This window comes from Garra rufa, chromosome 3 (genome assembly GCF_049309525.1).
Source record: "Garra rufa chromosome 3, GarRuf1.0, whole genome shotgun sequence".
NCBI lineage: Eukaryota > Metazoa > Chordata > Actinopteri > Cypriniformes > Cyprinidae > Garra > Garra rufa.
Genome location: NC_133363.1, coordinates 2,570,995 through 2,584,559, shown reverse-complemented (window position 1 = coordinate 2,584,559; position 13,565 = coordinate 2,570,995). Strand labels below are relative to the sequence as shown.

Here is a 13,565-nt window from a genome sequence, read left to right as displayed (position 1 = left end):
GCACATGACCAACCATCAAAGTTATAAAATGGTTTGCTAAATGATTGAAAAGGGTTAACAAAAATACTTGTAAATCAAAGTTGATTTGTTTTTTTTTTACATGATACACTATTGCCAGTATTTTCTCCCTTCTAATGAACAGGTTTGACTACTTTAGTAATTTCCATTAGAACAAACTTAATGTTTAAGCATAAAATGATATTATAGGGAATTGTGTGCTTCTAATTTTATAGCAACAGTTTGGACAGGAGCCTCTTCAATTGTAAGATGACAATGCCTTTGTGTATAAGGCAAGGTTCAAACCGAAATGACTGATTCAGTCAGTGTGGAAGAACTTGACTGGTCTGCATAAAGCCAAGTCCTAATCCCAGTTGAACACCTCTGGACTGATTTTTAAATGACCTTGAGCCAAAAACTCATCGCCAAACACCAATGACTTGTACAAACACCACATGGACAAAAGTATTAGGACACCCCTTCTTTAAAACAGAAATAGGCACTTCTAAAACTGTGGCAACAAAAATGGGAACATAATTAATGTAGCCTATTTAAAAATTGTATTTTTATCTCTGTTGAAAAAGTTTTGGATTTGTCCAAAATGACTGTACCGATATGTACAAGTCATCGGTGTTTGGTGATAACTTTTTGGCTCAATGTCTGCATTTAAAGTCACACCGAGGTGTTCAACTGGGATTAAGACTTGGCTTTATGCAGACCAGTCAAGTTCTTCCACACTGACTGAATCAATCATTTCAATTTGAACCTTGCCTTATACACAAAGGCATTGTTATGTTAAAACTGTTGCTATTAAAATTAATTCCCTAGAATATAATTTTATGCTTAAACATTAAGATTTGTACTCATGGAAATTACTAAAGTAGTCAAACCTGTTCATTAGAAGGGTACTTTTGGCTATATAGTGTATGTATTTTGAATCAATATCTTTGTTTTGATTTTGTGGACCTACAATTTTGTGAATGGCTACAACTGCATTTTTATTTCATACACTGAAAACAATTTTTGAACAACTATTAAAATAATACAGCCTACAAATAACACTAAACACACATATTTCTTTAAAAAAAATATTTATCTTGCCATTACCACGCTGGTTGTATAACCTTGCTGGAGGGATCATGATTGGTTAAGCTGACTGCCATCTGACAAGTAACTGGCCAATGACAGCTGTGCGCGCCTTTACTGGTCAAGTTTGAAAATACGTTAGTTTGTTACATTTTTATTTTAAATTAACTCGCGTTGTGACATGTGGAGAACAAAAGCTGGAATGTGAACACAGAGGAAGACCGGACTGGATCTGTGAGGTCCTGCAAGCAGATTGCTGATATCAGGTAAGGGAACATATTTCAGTCTTTCTAGCTTTATGTTCTTTCTGTGTAAATTCCACATGAGGTAACAGACGCACTATGACTTGCATCTGTGCTTCATCAAAGATGTTACACCAGATGCTAATCGCGATTAGCATATTAGCACGTATTTGTAGCCCCTGATATTGCTATGTGTTATAGATAGGCTACGAATGTTGTCAGCTAATTTAAACGCAATGCATGAGAAGGAGCAATGAGTACAGTGATGAAAGTGCTATTAAAGCTCGGAAACACAGGAATCTAACTATAAAACACAAACTGCTACCAATAACATTATTTTTAATCTTTGATTCTAAATCTTTCATGGGATTAAAATATAAAAGTATGGTTCTTCTCATAATCAAAAATACATTTGTAAGACATTTGCCCCACTGATTATCAATATGACTAACTTTTTTATTCTTTTGTCTTTCTTCATCTGAGATAACAAATATGGAGAACATGCTACCATCATCAGTCCTTTAGTTGTTTTACTACAAAAAATATTATGAGTCCTTCATGAGCCTTAAATGGGTCTGGATAAATGCAGCTGCAGGTAAAATTATGTTAAGTTTTGGTTTGATTTGGGTGCACTAATTTTTAAGCTACAATTGTGTTTACCTTGTTTTGATACATTTATAAAAAGAGTCTATTGTTGTGAATCCAGTGTCTTTTTGGGGATTCACATTTTTTCTTTTTGGATTGCCATGAGTTAGGCATATTCTTACATTTTTAATTATATAATAACTAACAGTCTCAAAGCTGACTGTTCATGTTTTCTGAATGATTTATAGTGGCAAATGTTGGTACGATTGAAAAACATTTTGTATAAGAGTTCAAAAGAATTTTAAAAGTGAAATCTTTATTTTTAAGGACTTATCAGCCCACCCCAGACCGACTGAGGATTCAGCTGATTACTGGCAATATAGTGGAGGGCTCTTCTTTATCTGCTACACTCCACTAGAACTTCTGGTATGGATTTATTAACTATTTGCAAAGTTTTGATTTGATGTAATTTAATAAAATGTACTTTTTAATTTACTTTTATGTCCTATTTAAATTTGTTTTTACATAATTTACTTAATACAGTGTGCAGTTAGGATTCTGAATTATGTGTAATGATTTAAATTCTAAATTGACTCAAAAAATTAATTTGCCAGAACCTACAATTACGTGTTATTTTATTTTTTATTTTATTATTATATATTTTTTTGTTAAATCTTCAGGTAGTAAAAAAAAAAAAAAAAGTTTTAGTATTTTAGTTTATCTAAGAGCTCTAACTTATGTTATTAAAACTGTAACCCTTAAGTCGATCCATCCTGGAAATTTAAGAATGGTCCAAATTTGTGATCAACTCAGTTGTTTTCCAACGGCACAAAGAAGAATATTTTAAAATTTCTATTTTAAATCACTCATAAATCATCAGCATTAATAATATTAATAATAATAAAAAATACTTTAAAGGGATAGTTCACCCAAAAATGAAAATTTGATGTTTATCTGCTTACCCCAAATGCATCCAAGATGTAGGTGACTTTGTTTCCTCAGAAAAACACAAACGAAGATTTTTAACGAAAACTGGTGCGGTCTGCCAGCCTTATCATGGACGTGGATGGGCACCAAACCTTTAAAAGTAAACAAAAACATGCACAGACAAATCCAAATTATACTCTGCTACTCGAGAGGATACATTGATGTCCTAAGACACGAAACGATCGATTTTTGTTAGAAACTGAACAGTTTTTATATCATTTTTTACCTTTGATACACAGCCACGTCCATCTGTCCTGAGCACGGGCTCATCATCTGGATCTTTATACGTGTAGCGCTCTGGCATTGTATACACAAACACCGGAAGCGATCTGTTGCATGAATACAACACTCATTGTTTCCACAGTGCTCAGAGATTGTGGCTATAGCGGCTATTCAAAATGGTAATTACTTGCGCGTATCCTGATTGTTCAAACCGATTTAAAACTCATCCGGGACTTGTACTGATTTCCCCTTACGGCGTTTGCGTATTCTTCGCCTGAGCGCGAGCACATGTAACGTGACTGATGCCAAACTCGTGCTCAGGACAGATGGACGTGGCTGTGTATCAAAGGTAAAAAATGATATAAATACTGTTCAGTTTCTCTCAAAAAACCATCTTTTCGTGTCTTAGGACATCAATGTATCGTCACAAGCCGCAGGGTGTAATTTGGATTTGTCTGTGCATGTTTTTGTTTACTTTTAAAGGTTTGGTGCCCATCCACGTCCATGATAAGGCTGGCAGACTGCACCGGTTTTCGTTAAAAATCTCTGTTTGTGTTTTTCTTAGGAAACAAAGTCACCTACATCTTGGATGCATTGGGGGTAAGCAGATAAACAAATTTTCATTTTTGGGTGAACTATCCCTTTAAGCATTATTTTGTTGGTCGATTCCATCCATGGACATAGAATATAAATGCGAGAATCTGCCTAATAGTAAAATGACAAAGTCTTGATAAAAAAATGTATTATCATTTTTGTTGTTATTATTATTATTATTTTCTAAATGGTTAACTCATAACAATAATTGAAGTGGTCCTTTAAAACACATTGCATATTTATGCTTCATAAACTGATTTTATCAATAAAAAATTTAATTAGATTAGTTTGAATGAATGAACAGTAATTCTCTATTGATTTCCCTAATGCCCCTCCAATGACACTCCAATTCTATGACAATTTAGAATTATTTTTATAATTATTATTATTTTTAGTATTATCCTGAGTAATAGTTGTTTTTCTTTAATATGTTGTTTTAACATGTAAGTTACATTTTTTTTAACAATTTACTAAACACATCCTAGAAAACCTGTCTATTGGAATAGAATCTGTACAGCTTGTTTTTTACTCTGTTGTTTTCCTTTCTGTAGGTGAGGGCAGTTTCCTTATTTTATGTCATCTTTTTGACAAAATTATTTTCATTTTAAGCATTAGCCTAATTCAGTCAAGCACAAAAATGCTATTTGTAATTTGATCTTGCATATTCAGTATATTTAAACAAATTTGTTTTGCAGAGGTTCTTAAGAAAGCTGAAATGATTGGCAAGAAGCTGATGGGGATCTCTCAAAATTGGAACAAGAGACGGAGGAGTACAGAGGATGTCTAGAATGCACAAGTGACTGTCTGCACTGTAAGCACAAATGTATCGTTGCTGATGCTTCCAATTGTTTCCCATTTATTTCCTGTTCAAATGTTTGAAGGTTTCAGTAAATATTAGGTCAAATACAGGTTAAAAAAAGTATTAACTTTTACATTATTTTGAACAAGTAGGTTTATAACTTTGAAGAGATGCTCTTTAAAGGACAGTCAGTGGTTACCAAATCTTTTTACCAAAAACAAAAAAAAAAAACTAAACACACAGGGCATCCAAGATGTAGGTGACTTTGTTTCTTCAGATATTTAACTCAAACCCTTGCAGTCTGTCAGCCACATAATAACAGTGGATGGGCTTGGTGCTTGGTTTTACCTTTAAAAGTAAAAAAAAAACATGCACAGACAAATCCAAATTACACCCTGCGTCTCATGACGATACATTGATGTCCTAAGACACAAAACAATAGTGTTTTTTTTTTGTGAGAAACTGAACAGTATTTATATAATTTTTTTACCTTTGATACACAGCCACGTCCATCTGTCCTGAGTGTGAGCTCAACCTCCGGCTCATTTCATGTGTACGCTCACTGGCGTAGTATACGCAAACGTCGTAAGGGGAAATCGGTGAACAGTCAGCAGTTCTGGATGAGTTTGCGCAAACGTAATTTTTAGCTTTCAATCGGTTTGAACAATCAGGATAAGTGCAAGTAATTACCATTTTGAATAGCCGCTATACACAAAATCTCTGTGCACTGTGTAAACAATGAGTGTCGTACACACGGGATAGATGACTTCCGGCATTTACGTATACTACGCCAGAACGCATACACATGTAACGAGCCGGATGATGAGTTCGTGCTCAGGACAGTTAGACGTGGCTGTGTATCAAAGGTAAAAAATTATATAAATACCGTTCAGTTTCTCATAAAAAACCGATCGTTTCGTGTCTTAGGACATCAATGTATCGTCACGAGCCGCAGGGTGTAATTTGGATTTGTCTGCGCATGTTTTTTTTTTTTTTTCACTTTTAAAGGTTTGTGCCCATCCACTGCCATCATATGGCTGACAGACTACAAACAAAGTCACCTACATCTTGGATGCCCTGGGGGTAAGCTGATAAACATCACATTTTCATTTTTGGGTGAACTATCCCTTTAAGACATAAAACGATCGGTCTGTGCAAAAAACTGAACAGTATTTATATTATTATTTACCTCTGATCCACCGGAACGTTCTACTGTCCTGAGAATGTTCACCCAGTCCGTGTGTGATCTATCACGCGTATACGTCACTCATTGTTTACATGAGCATATTAGCTTATCAAAATGGTAATTACTTGTGCTTATACAAATTCTGGTAACCGATTAAAAACTAAAAGATTACATTTCCTTGTGTGAACTCATCTGGGAGTATTGACTTTTCACCTACAAAGACAAACTTTTGACTACATTGCCAGAGCATGTTGATGCACCACATGTCAGCTACACTGTAAAAAACAACCTATAGAATCTACTCAATAAAATGGGGTAAACTGATGTAACAATTTGCACAGTTTGTTTGGGTAGATTCTATCTTATATATCTGAGTAAACAATACCTGAATTGATCAGCTAAGACAAACTAAAAAAAGTAGGTAAAGTCTACACAGCAAAAAGCCCAGTATTAAATGAACTCTCCCAATAGTTTGAGTCCATACTCAAGAGTATTAAAATGAACACTGAAGCAGTGTTAGAGTTATTGAGGTAATTATGTTATTCATTGAGTGGTGATTGACCATTATTAAAGACCTGATGTTAAAAAGCAGAATCACCAAAAGGAGAAAATCTAATTTTGTAAGTCACCATTATAGAGGTCAGTGTTAGCATTAGTTTAGCTCTTTACCATTAACTTTTTAACATTAGGTTTTGTTTGGGTGCTCTAATTGAGTTAGAACGATCAGACAAATCAGGAGATAGAAGATTATGTGATGTTGAACATGCTTTGACAAAGTCATAATGTAATGACCTGAATAACAGAGTTATATTTTATTTATTAATTATGCTGGATTAATCAGAGAGGTATTTATGAAGCTTATTTTGACAAAAATATGCACATACTTTAGAAATAGACACACAGACATCACCAATCAGCATAAGAATCACAACAATGGTGACCATCAAAAACGTATGTTGTAGCCAATCAAAACTCATCCGTGTCTCCCATCATGCATTGCGGCATGAATCATACCTGCAAACTTGTCGCTTTTCGGCGATAATCGCCGTTTTCATTGTCAATTGGGTCATTCACGTGAATCGTGTAGAACCGGAGAGTTTTTTTTAGGGAGGGGGGGGGGGGGGGGGGGGGGTTGGGCTTGACATCTGGGCCGATCGGAATCTCAACTGAGCTCGCGCCTGTCAAGAGAGGGAGGTGGGGGTGGGCTTGCGTGCCATGTAGGCCATTATTGGACAATTCTTATAAATGACATTTTTCCTGGACCAATCTCAGCGCTTGCTTCAGTATCTTGAAACACACTGCCATCTGTGTTCGCGCCTGTCAAGAGACACCTGACCTAATGTGGAAACTCTGATGGAAATTGAAATGACCGTATGCACGGAGCGTTCTTTAGAACTTCTGCATAAAGATAAGCAGCTCGTAAACTTCCGCTAAAGCTCATTTTATATGTGCTATATATTAGGTGAACACTCTTGAGACTCATCTACTGCCTCGTTCTTATCAGAAACTGAGAAAAATGATAATTGCAACATTATAAACAATGTTAGCGGCGTGAACATTCAGTTTACTATTATTTAACAACATATCATTTAAATGCGGAGCCTGGTAATCCCGTACTCTCTGTATCTGCATAATTGTACATTTAAATACTGACAGCTAAACACTGTCATAACGTGTTTAGGCTAACGTTAGCTAGCAAGCCATATTTCTCTTCAAGGACATCTTAATCGTATTCTTGATAATCACTAACTTGCCTTCAAAGTCATGAACACATTTTTAAAATCTTATCACAATATTTTAAAGCCTTTATTATTTTCCAACTCTACAGTTGTGAAATAAAATGTACTTCAAGGACTCATTTTTCATTCATAAAAAACTGCATCGGACAAAATGACTTTTCGCAGAAAACAACGTCTTTTTTTAAAAAAAAATGGAATTACCCATATAACCAATAGATGGCAGCAGAGGATTATTTATTATGCAGCTGCCTTTTAAACTCCCTATATTTTTCAAGACGGCTTTCTTTTTGATTTATTATACAATATCTAGTATAATAAATTGTAGTACTTTTACTGCCCTTAAGTGTGTGTGTATATGTGTATATATATATATATATATATATATATATATTATAGCAAGTGCAGAAAGACATTAAGCTCACACACAAACAGCCTATAAGGGTGAATTATTTAAATACTTATATATAGTTCACTACAAACTACGTTAAATATTGATGGTATAAAAAATAAATAATGCACTCAATGTGAATCGATAATTCCTATATATTGAAATATTTCATAATTTAATAACTACATCTTTTAAGTTTTATCTTGAACTGTAAAATATATTAAATAGTTTGTGAATGTTTTTCAGTTTCCCTCCATGGCGTTTGCGTGCGTGTGTGTGTTTGTGAAACCCTTGTCCAGGCTAAGAAGGGAAAAAATAATGTTTTTCAGTATAATATAATTTGTGTTTTGGTTCTTTTGTTGCTTTTAGTTGTTCTTACTCGAGTTCAAGTCAGACCCCCCCCCACCCCCCCCGTTCCCCCCCCCCCCTCCAGAGACTGTCACCTTTTTTCTCTGATGAGTTTGCAGGTCTGATGAATAAATTATGAGCTGATGATTTCCGTGATGTTTAGAGTTGATCTGTTTCTGAATATGCTGTTTGTCACCATTGTTGAGATTCATATGCTGATTCCTGATGTGAGTGTGTGCCTAAGAGAGCAACTTTTAAAAAAATTTGATCAGAGGAGCTTGTAAAAAGGCCAATCAAAAAAAAAAAAAAAAAAAGGCTTTATTAATTTTGCTGCTGTGAAACCCCAAAGCAGTTGTAATGAATAAAGGATATAGAACTGAAAGACTGCACTCTATAGATTTCAGTGGCTCAAATTAAGCTTATTTTAAACCAGAATTATCACCACTGCATGAGTTTTGCTCTTTAGCTTGTCTGGCTGGTTTAACTAAACAGCTAAACAAAACTTAATGCTAAAAAGCTACAGGTCAAGAGCCCAACTAATGCTAACACTGACCACTATAATGGTGACATAAAAATTTTGGTGTCTTCAATAATTTTCAATCACCACTCAATGAATCACTTAATTACCTGATTAGCTTTGACACTGCTTCAGTGTTGATTTTAACACTCTGAGTATGGACTCAAATAAACTCCCGGGAGAGTTCATTTAATACTGCGCTTTTTGCTGTGTAGACTTTACCTACTTTTTTTTTTTTTTCTTAGCTGATAAATTCAGGTATTCTTTACTCAGATATATAGGATAGAATCTACCCAAACAAACTGAGTGCAAATTGTTACACCAGTTTACCCCATTTTATTGAGTAGATTCTATAGGTTGTTTTTTACAGTGTACTGTGAACATGCTCCATTAGGGGTGGGCGGTACACCGGAGTCATAGTCAGCACCGGTGTGACATTGCGCAACGACATGGATTTTCTAATACCGTCAATACCGTAATAAATCAATTATGTGCCTCGAACGGTTGCATTTACATCAATAATAGCTAATTCTAAATAATAAGGCATTACATTTTCTTCAAACGTTCAGTTGTGGTCTGAATACCTGACCTTATACTATATATCTTGTTGTAAATAAAAAAGTAAAACATATTCGTATCAGCTTTGCAGGTGGTAGGTAAAAGGGGAGTGGCCATTAAACGACTGGTGAAACATCGTGAAGAAAGGTCGGGCCTGTAGCCTATACCAGAGGCGGACTTTTCCCGGTCGGCCAGCCGAAGGATTTACACAGCGGATCACAAATTGAGCGGGCGCGAGGCGAACTAATATTGTATATAATTTTCGCACTTTCAATATGCAGGGTATAGAAATCGCTTTTAACTGAGCGCTCGCGCTGTTTTTACTTTTACTTACGATTTTGCGATAACGCACACTCTGTGTAAAGGGGGCAGCACATCTTATAATAGATATTTGTCAGTGAGTACAAGATTACAGCAAATTCTCCAGTCTGTTTTTGTCATCTCTCTTTACTTTCGACCCGTGATCATTCAAATCTAAAGGTCATTGTACACTGAGTCCGATTTTCGTATGCGTTTTTTTTTTTTTTTTTTTTTTTTTTCTCATATTGGCCATCCTTATCAAAATGCTTATTATGGATGCGAAAATGCAGAAAATCAAACTCGATCCGAATTTTTTTATGACGGACGAAAGTTTCAGAGGCAGTGTGTAAACTCGATTAACATAACCTGTATTTTTTTTAATGTGCAAAAATCTCGGACGAAAATTTCTTACTCATGTGTACAATGACATTAACTCCAGCAGCTGGTGTTGGATGCAGGGTTGCCAAGTCCGTGTTTTTCCCCACAGAATTGGTCTACTTTTAAACTGTTGCTATGGGTTGATTTCCCCCAGTTATTTAAAGGTTATATATATTGCAGAAATTAAATTTCAATAAAAAATAATTTGTGTTTTGTTGTACACTAAGTAAGATCTTTAGGTTTTTTGCAAAATAAATATGCTGAGAATGGATAATACTCTCCCATGTCTCTTTTTGATAAGGATACATACCATTTACTTATTATATTATAAAAAATATTAACTTTATTCACATACTAAAGGGACAGGACAGGCTACTCCTCCCAAAATGTACCAAAAAAAGTAATACCGTGATATTATACCGTCACCGTTCAAAAGATGAAAAATACCGTGATATTAATTTTAGGTCATATCGCCCACCCCTATGCTCCATACACCTGAATGTTCCGGTGGATCAGAGTTTAATAATGATATAAATGCTGTTCAGTTACATGTACAGACCCATCGTTATGTGTCTCAAGACCTCAATGCATCGTCTCAAGCCAAAGTGTTTAATTTGGTTTTGTCTGTGCATGTTTTTTTTTTACTCTTAATGATTTGGTAACTATTGACTGCCATTATATGACTGACAGACTGCAATGGTTTCAGTTAAAAATCTTTGTTTGTGTTTTACTAAGAAACAAAGTCACCTACATCTTGGATCCCCTCAGAGTAAGCAAATGAACATCAAATTTTCATTTTTTTTAGTGAACTATTCCTTTAATCTGACATTAATCTGCTTATTTAAATGCTGTCCTTGTGTGTCTTCAATAAAATTTAAATTTGAAAATATTTTAATCTCACTGTGTGCTTTAATCCTTAAAAATTTATTTGTGTGGTGTTGATATTATTTTAGATGGAACCCAGATGATTGCTAGCTTGGCCCCATGCATAAGTTGCTGGGGCCAGCATGGAACCCATGGACAATCCCAGTTACAGCCCGTATTCAGCCCATGTAGTAACCTTGTAGTACCCAAATCTGGGAACAAGATGGGTCTTGCGCATGTTGCCCAGTTGGGTCCCACCTAGTGGCAAGTGCAATCTAATTTGAAATCCATGTGGGCCGTTAACATGGGGCTGTTATGGAACCCGCGGACAATCCCATATAGAGCCCATTTTTCAGCCCATTTAAAACCCACATTGGCCCCACATACAAAACTTAGCTGGGTTAAAGCTGGGACCGATGTGGGTCTTGTGCATGTTGCCCAGTTAGGTCCCACCTAGTGGCAAGTGTAGTCCTATATGAAATCCATGTGGGCAGTTAACATGGGGCCATTATGGAACCCGCGGACAATCCCATATAGAGCCCATTTTTCAGCCCATTTAAGACCCACATTGGCCCTACATACAAAACTTAGCTGGGTTAAAGCTGGGACCCATGTGGGTTTTGTGCATGTTGCCCAGTTAGGTCCCACCTAGTGGCAAGTGTAGTCCTATATGAAATCCATGTGGGCAGTTAACATGGGGCCATTATGGAACCCGCGGACAATCCCATATAGAGCACATTTTTCAGCCCATTTAAAACCCACATTGGCCCCACATATAAAACTTAGCTGGTTTAAAGCTGGGACCCATGTGGGTCTTAAGCATGTTGCCCAGTTAGGTCCCACCTAGCGGCAAGTGTAGTCCTATATGAAATCCATGTGGGCAGTTATCATGGGGCCATTATGGAACCCGCGGACAATCCCATATAGAGCCCATTTTTCAGCCCATTTAAAACCCACATTGGCCCCACATATAAAACTTAGCTGGTTTAAAGCTGGGACCCATGTGGGTCTTAAGCATGTTGCCCAGTTAGGTCCCACCTAGCGGCAAGTGTAGTCCTATATGAAATCCATGTGGGCAGTTAACATGGGGCCATTATGGAACCCGCGGACAATCCCATATAGAGCCCATTTTTCAGCCCATTTAAAACCCACATTGGCCCCACATATAAAACTTAGCTGGTTTAAAGCTGGGACCCATGTGGGTCTTAAGCATGTTGCCCAGTTAGGTCCCACCTAGCGGCAATTGTAGTCCTATATGAAATCCATGTGGGCAGTTAACATGGGGCCATTATGGAACCCGCGGACAATCCCATATAGAGCCCATTTTTCAGCCCACTTAAGACCCACATTGGCCCCACATATAAAACTTAGCTGGTTTAAAGCTGGGACCCATGTGGGTCTTGTGCATGTTGCCCAGTTAGGTCCCACCTAGCTGCAAGTGTAGTCCTATATGAAATCCATGTGGGCAGTTAACATGGGGCCATTATGGAACCCGCGGACAATCCCATATAGAGCCCATTTTTCAGCCCATTTAAGACCCACATTGGCCCCACATATAAAACTTAGCTGGGTTAAAGCTGGGACCGATGTGGGTCTTGTGCATGTTGCCCAGTTAGGTCCCACCTAGTGGCAAGTGTAGTCCTATATGAAATCCATGTGGGCAGTTAACATGGGGCCATTATGGAACCCGCGGACAATCCCATATAGAGCCCATTTTTCAGCCCATTTAAGACCCACATTGGCCCCACATATAAAACTTAGCTGGGTTAAAGCTGGGACCGATGTGGGTCTTGTGCATGTTGCCCAGTTAGGTCCCACCTAGTGGCGAGTGCAATCCTATATGATATCCATGTGGGCAATTAACATAGGGCCATTATGGAACCCGCGGACAATCCTACATGGGGCCCATTTTTCAGCCCATTTCAAACCCACATGGGCCCCACATACAAATGTTGGCTGGGTAACCCTTAAAGACCTAAAACATTGGGCACCTGTATTTTCTTTTTTTTTTCAGACCTATTCTAGCAGTCAGCCATATATCATTATAAACATAAGAACTTGAACTTTATGTCTAGCTAATTTAAAGTTACAATTTTCTTTTGTTTTGTCTAAAAATGTTAGTTACATAATATAACAACCAAATGGATAGATCTGCTAGGGGGTGAAAACTTTTGAACGGAATGAAGATGTGTAGCCTACATCTTTCTTATTTTGCCTAAATAGTATTGTCCTTTAGAGGCTACATAAGATGCTTACATGTTTGCCAGAAGTTAAATTCACCCTGATCTTCAAATTTAAAAAGTTTACACCCCCCTCTTAATGCTTTGTTTTTCCTTCTGGAGCATCAGTGAGTGTTTGAACCTTCTGTAATAGTTGCATATGAGTCCCTCAGCTGTCCTCAGTGTGAAAACCAAAGCATTTGTGGGACCTGAAGGATTTTTCTGAAGAACAGCAGGCAGTTTAACTGTTCAGGACAAACAAGGGACTCATGAACAACTATCACTAAACAAAAAACACAGCTGTGGATCATTCACAACACAGTGTATGTAAACTATTTTCTCTTGTGGATTAAAATGTCTTCTATATGAAATATCTTATTCAGGTCAGTACTAAATAAACAATAACATGCACTTTGTATGATCCCTCTTATTTTGTGTAAACTGTAATACATTTTATTTGTCAGGATTATTTGATGAATAGAATGCCTCATGCAATAATAAAATTCATACAGGTTTGTAATGACATAAGGGCCAATAATGAAGCGCCGAATGTTCA

At 36.7% G+C, this 13,565-nt stretch overlaps 1 long non-coding RNA gene across 1 annotated transcript in view; it reads right to left on the bottom strand.

The window, feature by feature from the left end:
* Positions 1-2,872: 2,872 nt before the first annotated feature.
* The window catches only part of LOC141331481 (uncharacterized), a 31,913-nt gene continuing 21,220 nt past the window's right edge, over positions 2,873-13,565 (bottom strand). The window contains exon 3 of the long non-coding RNA XR_012355263.1: positions 2,873-2,989. This is a non-coding gene — a long non-coding RNA (uncharacterized lncRNA). The remainder of the gene's footprint in view (positions 2,990-13,565) is intronic.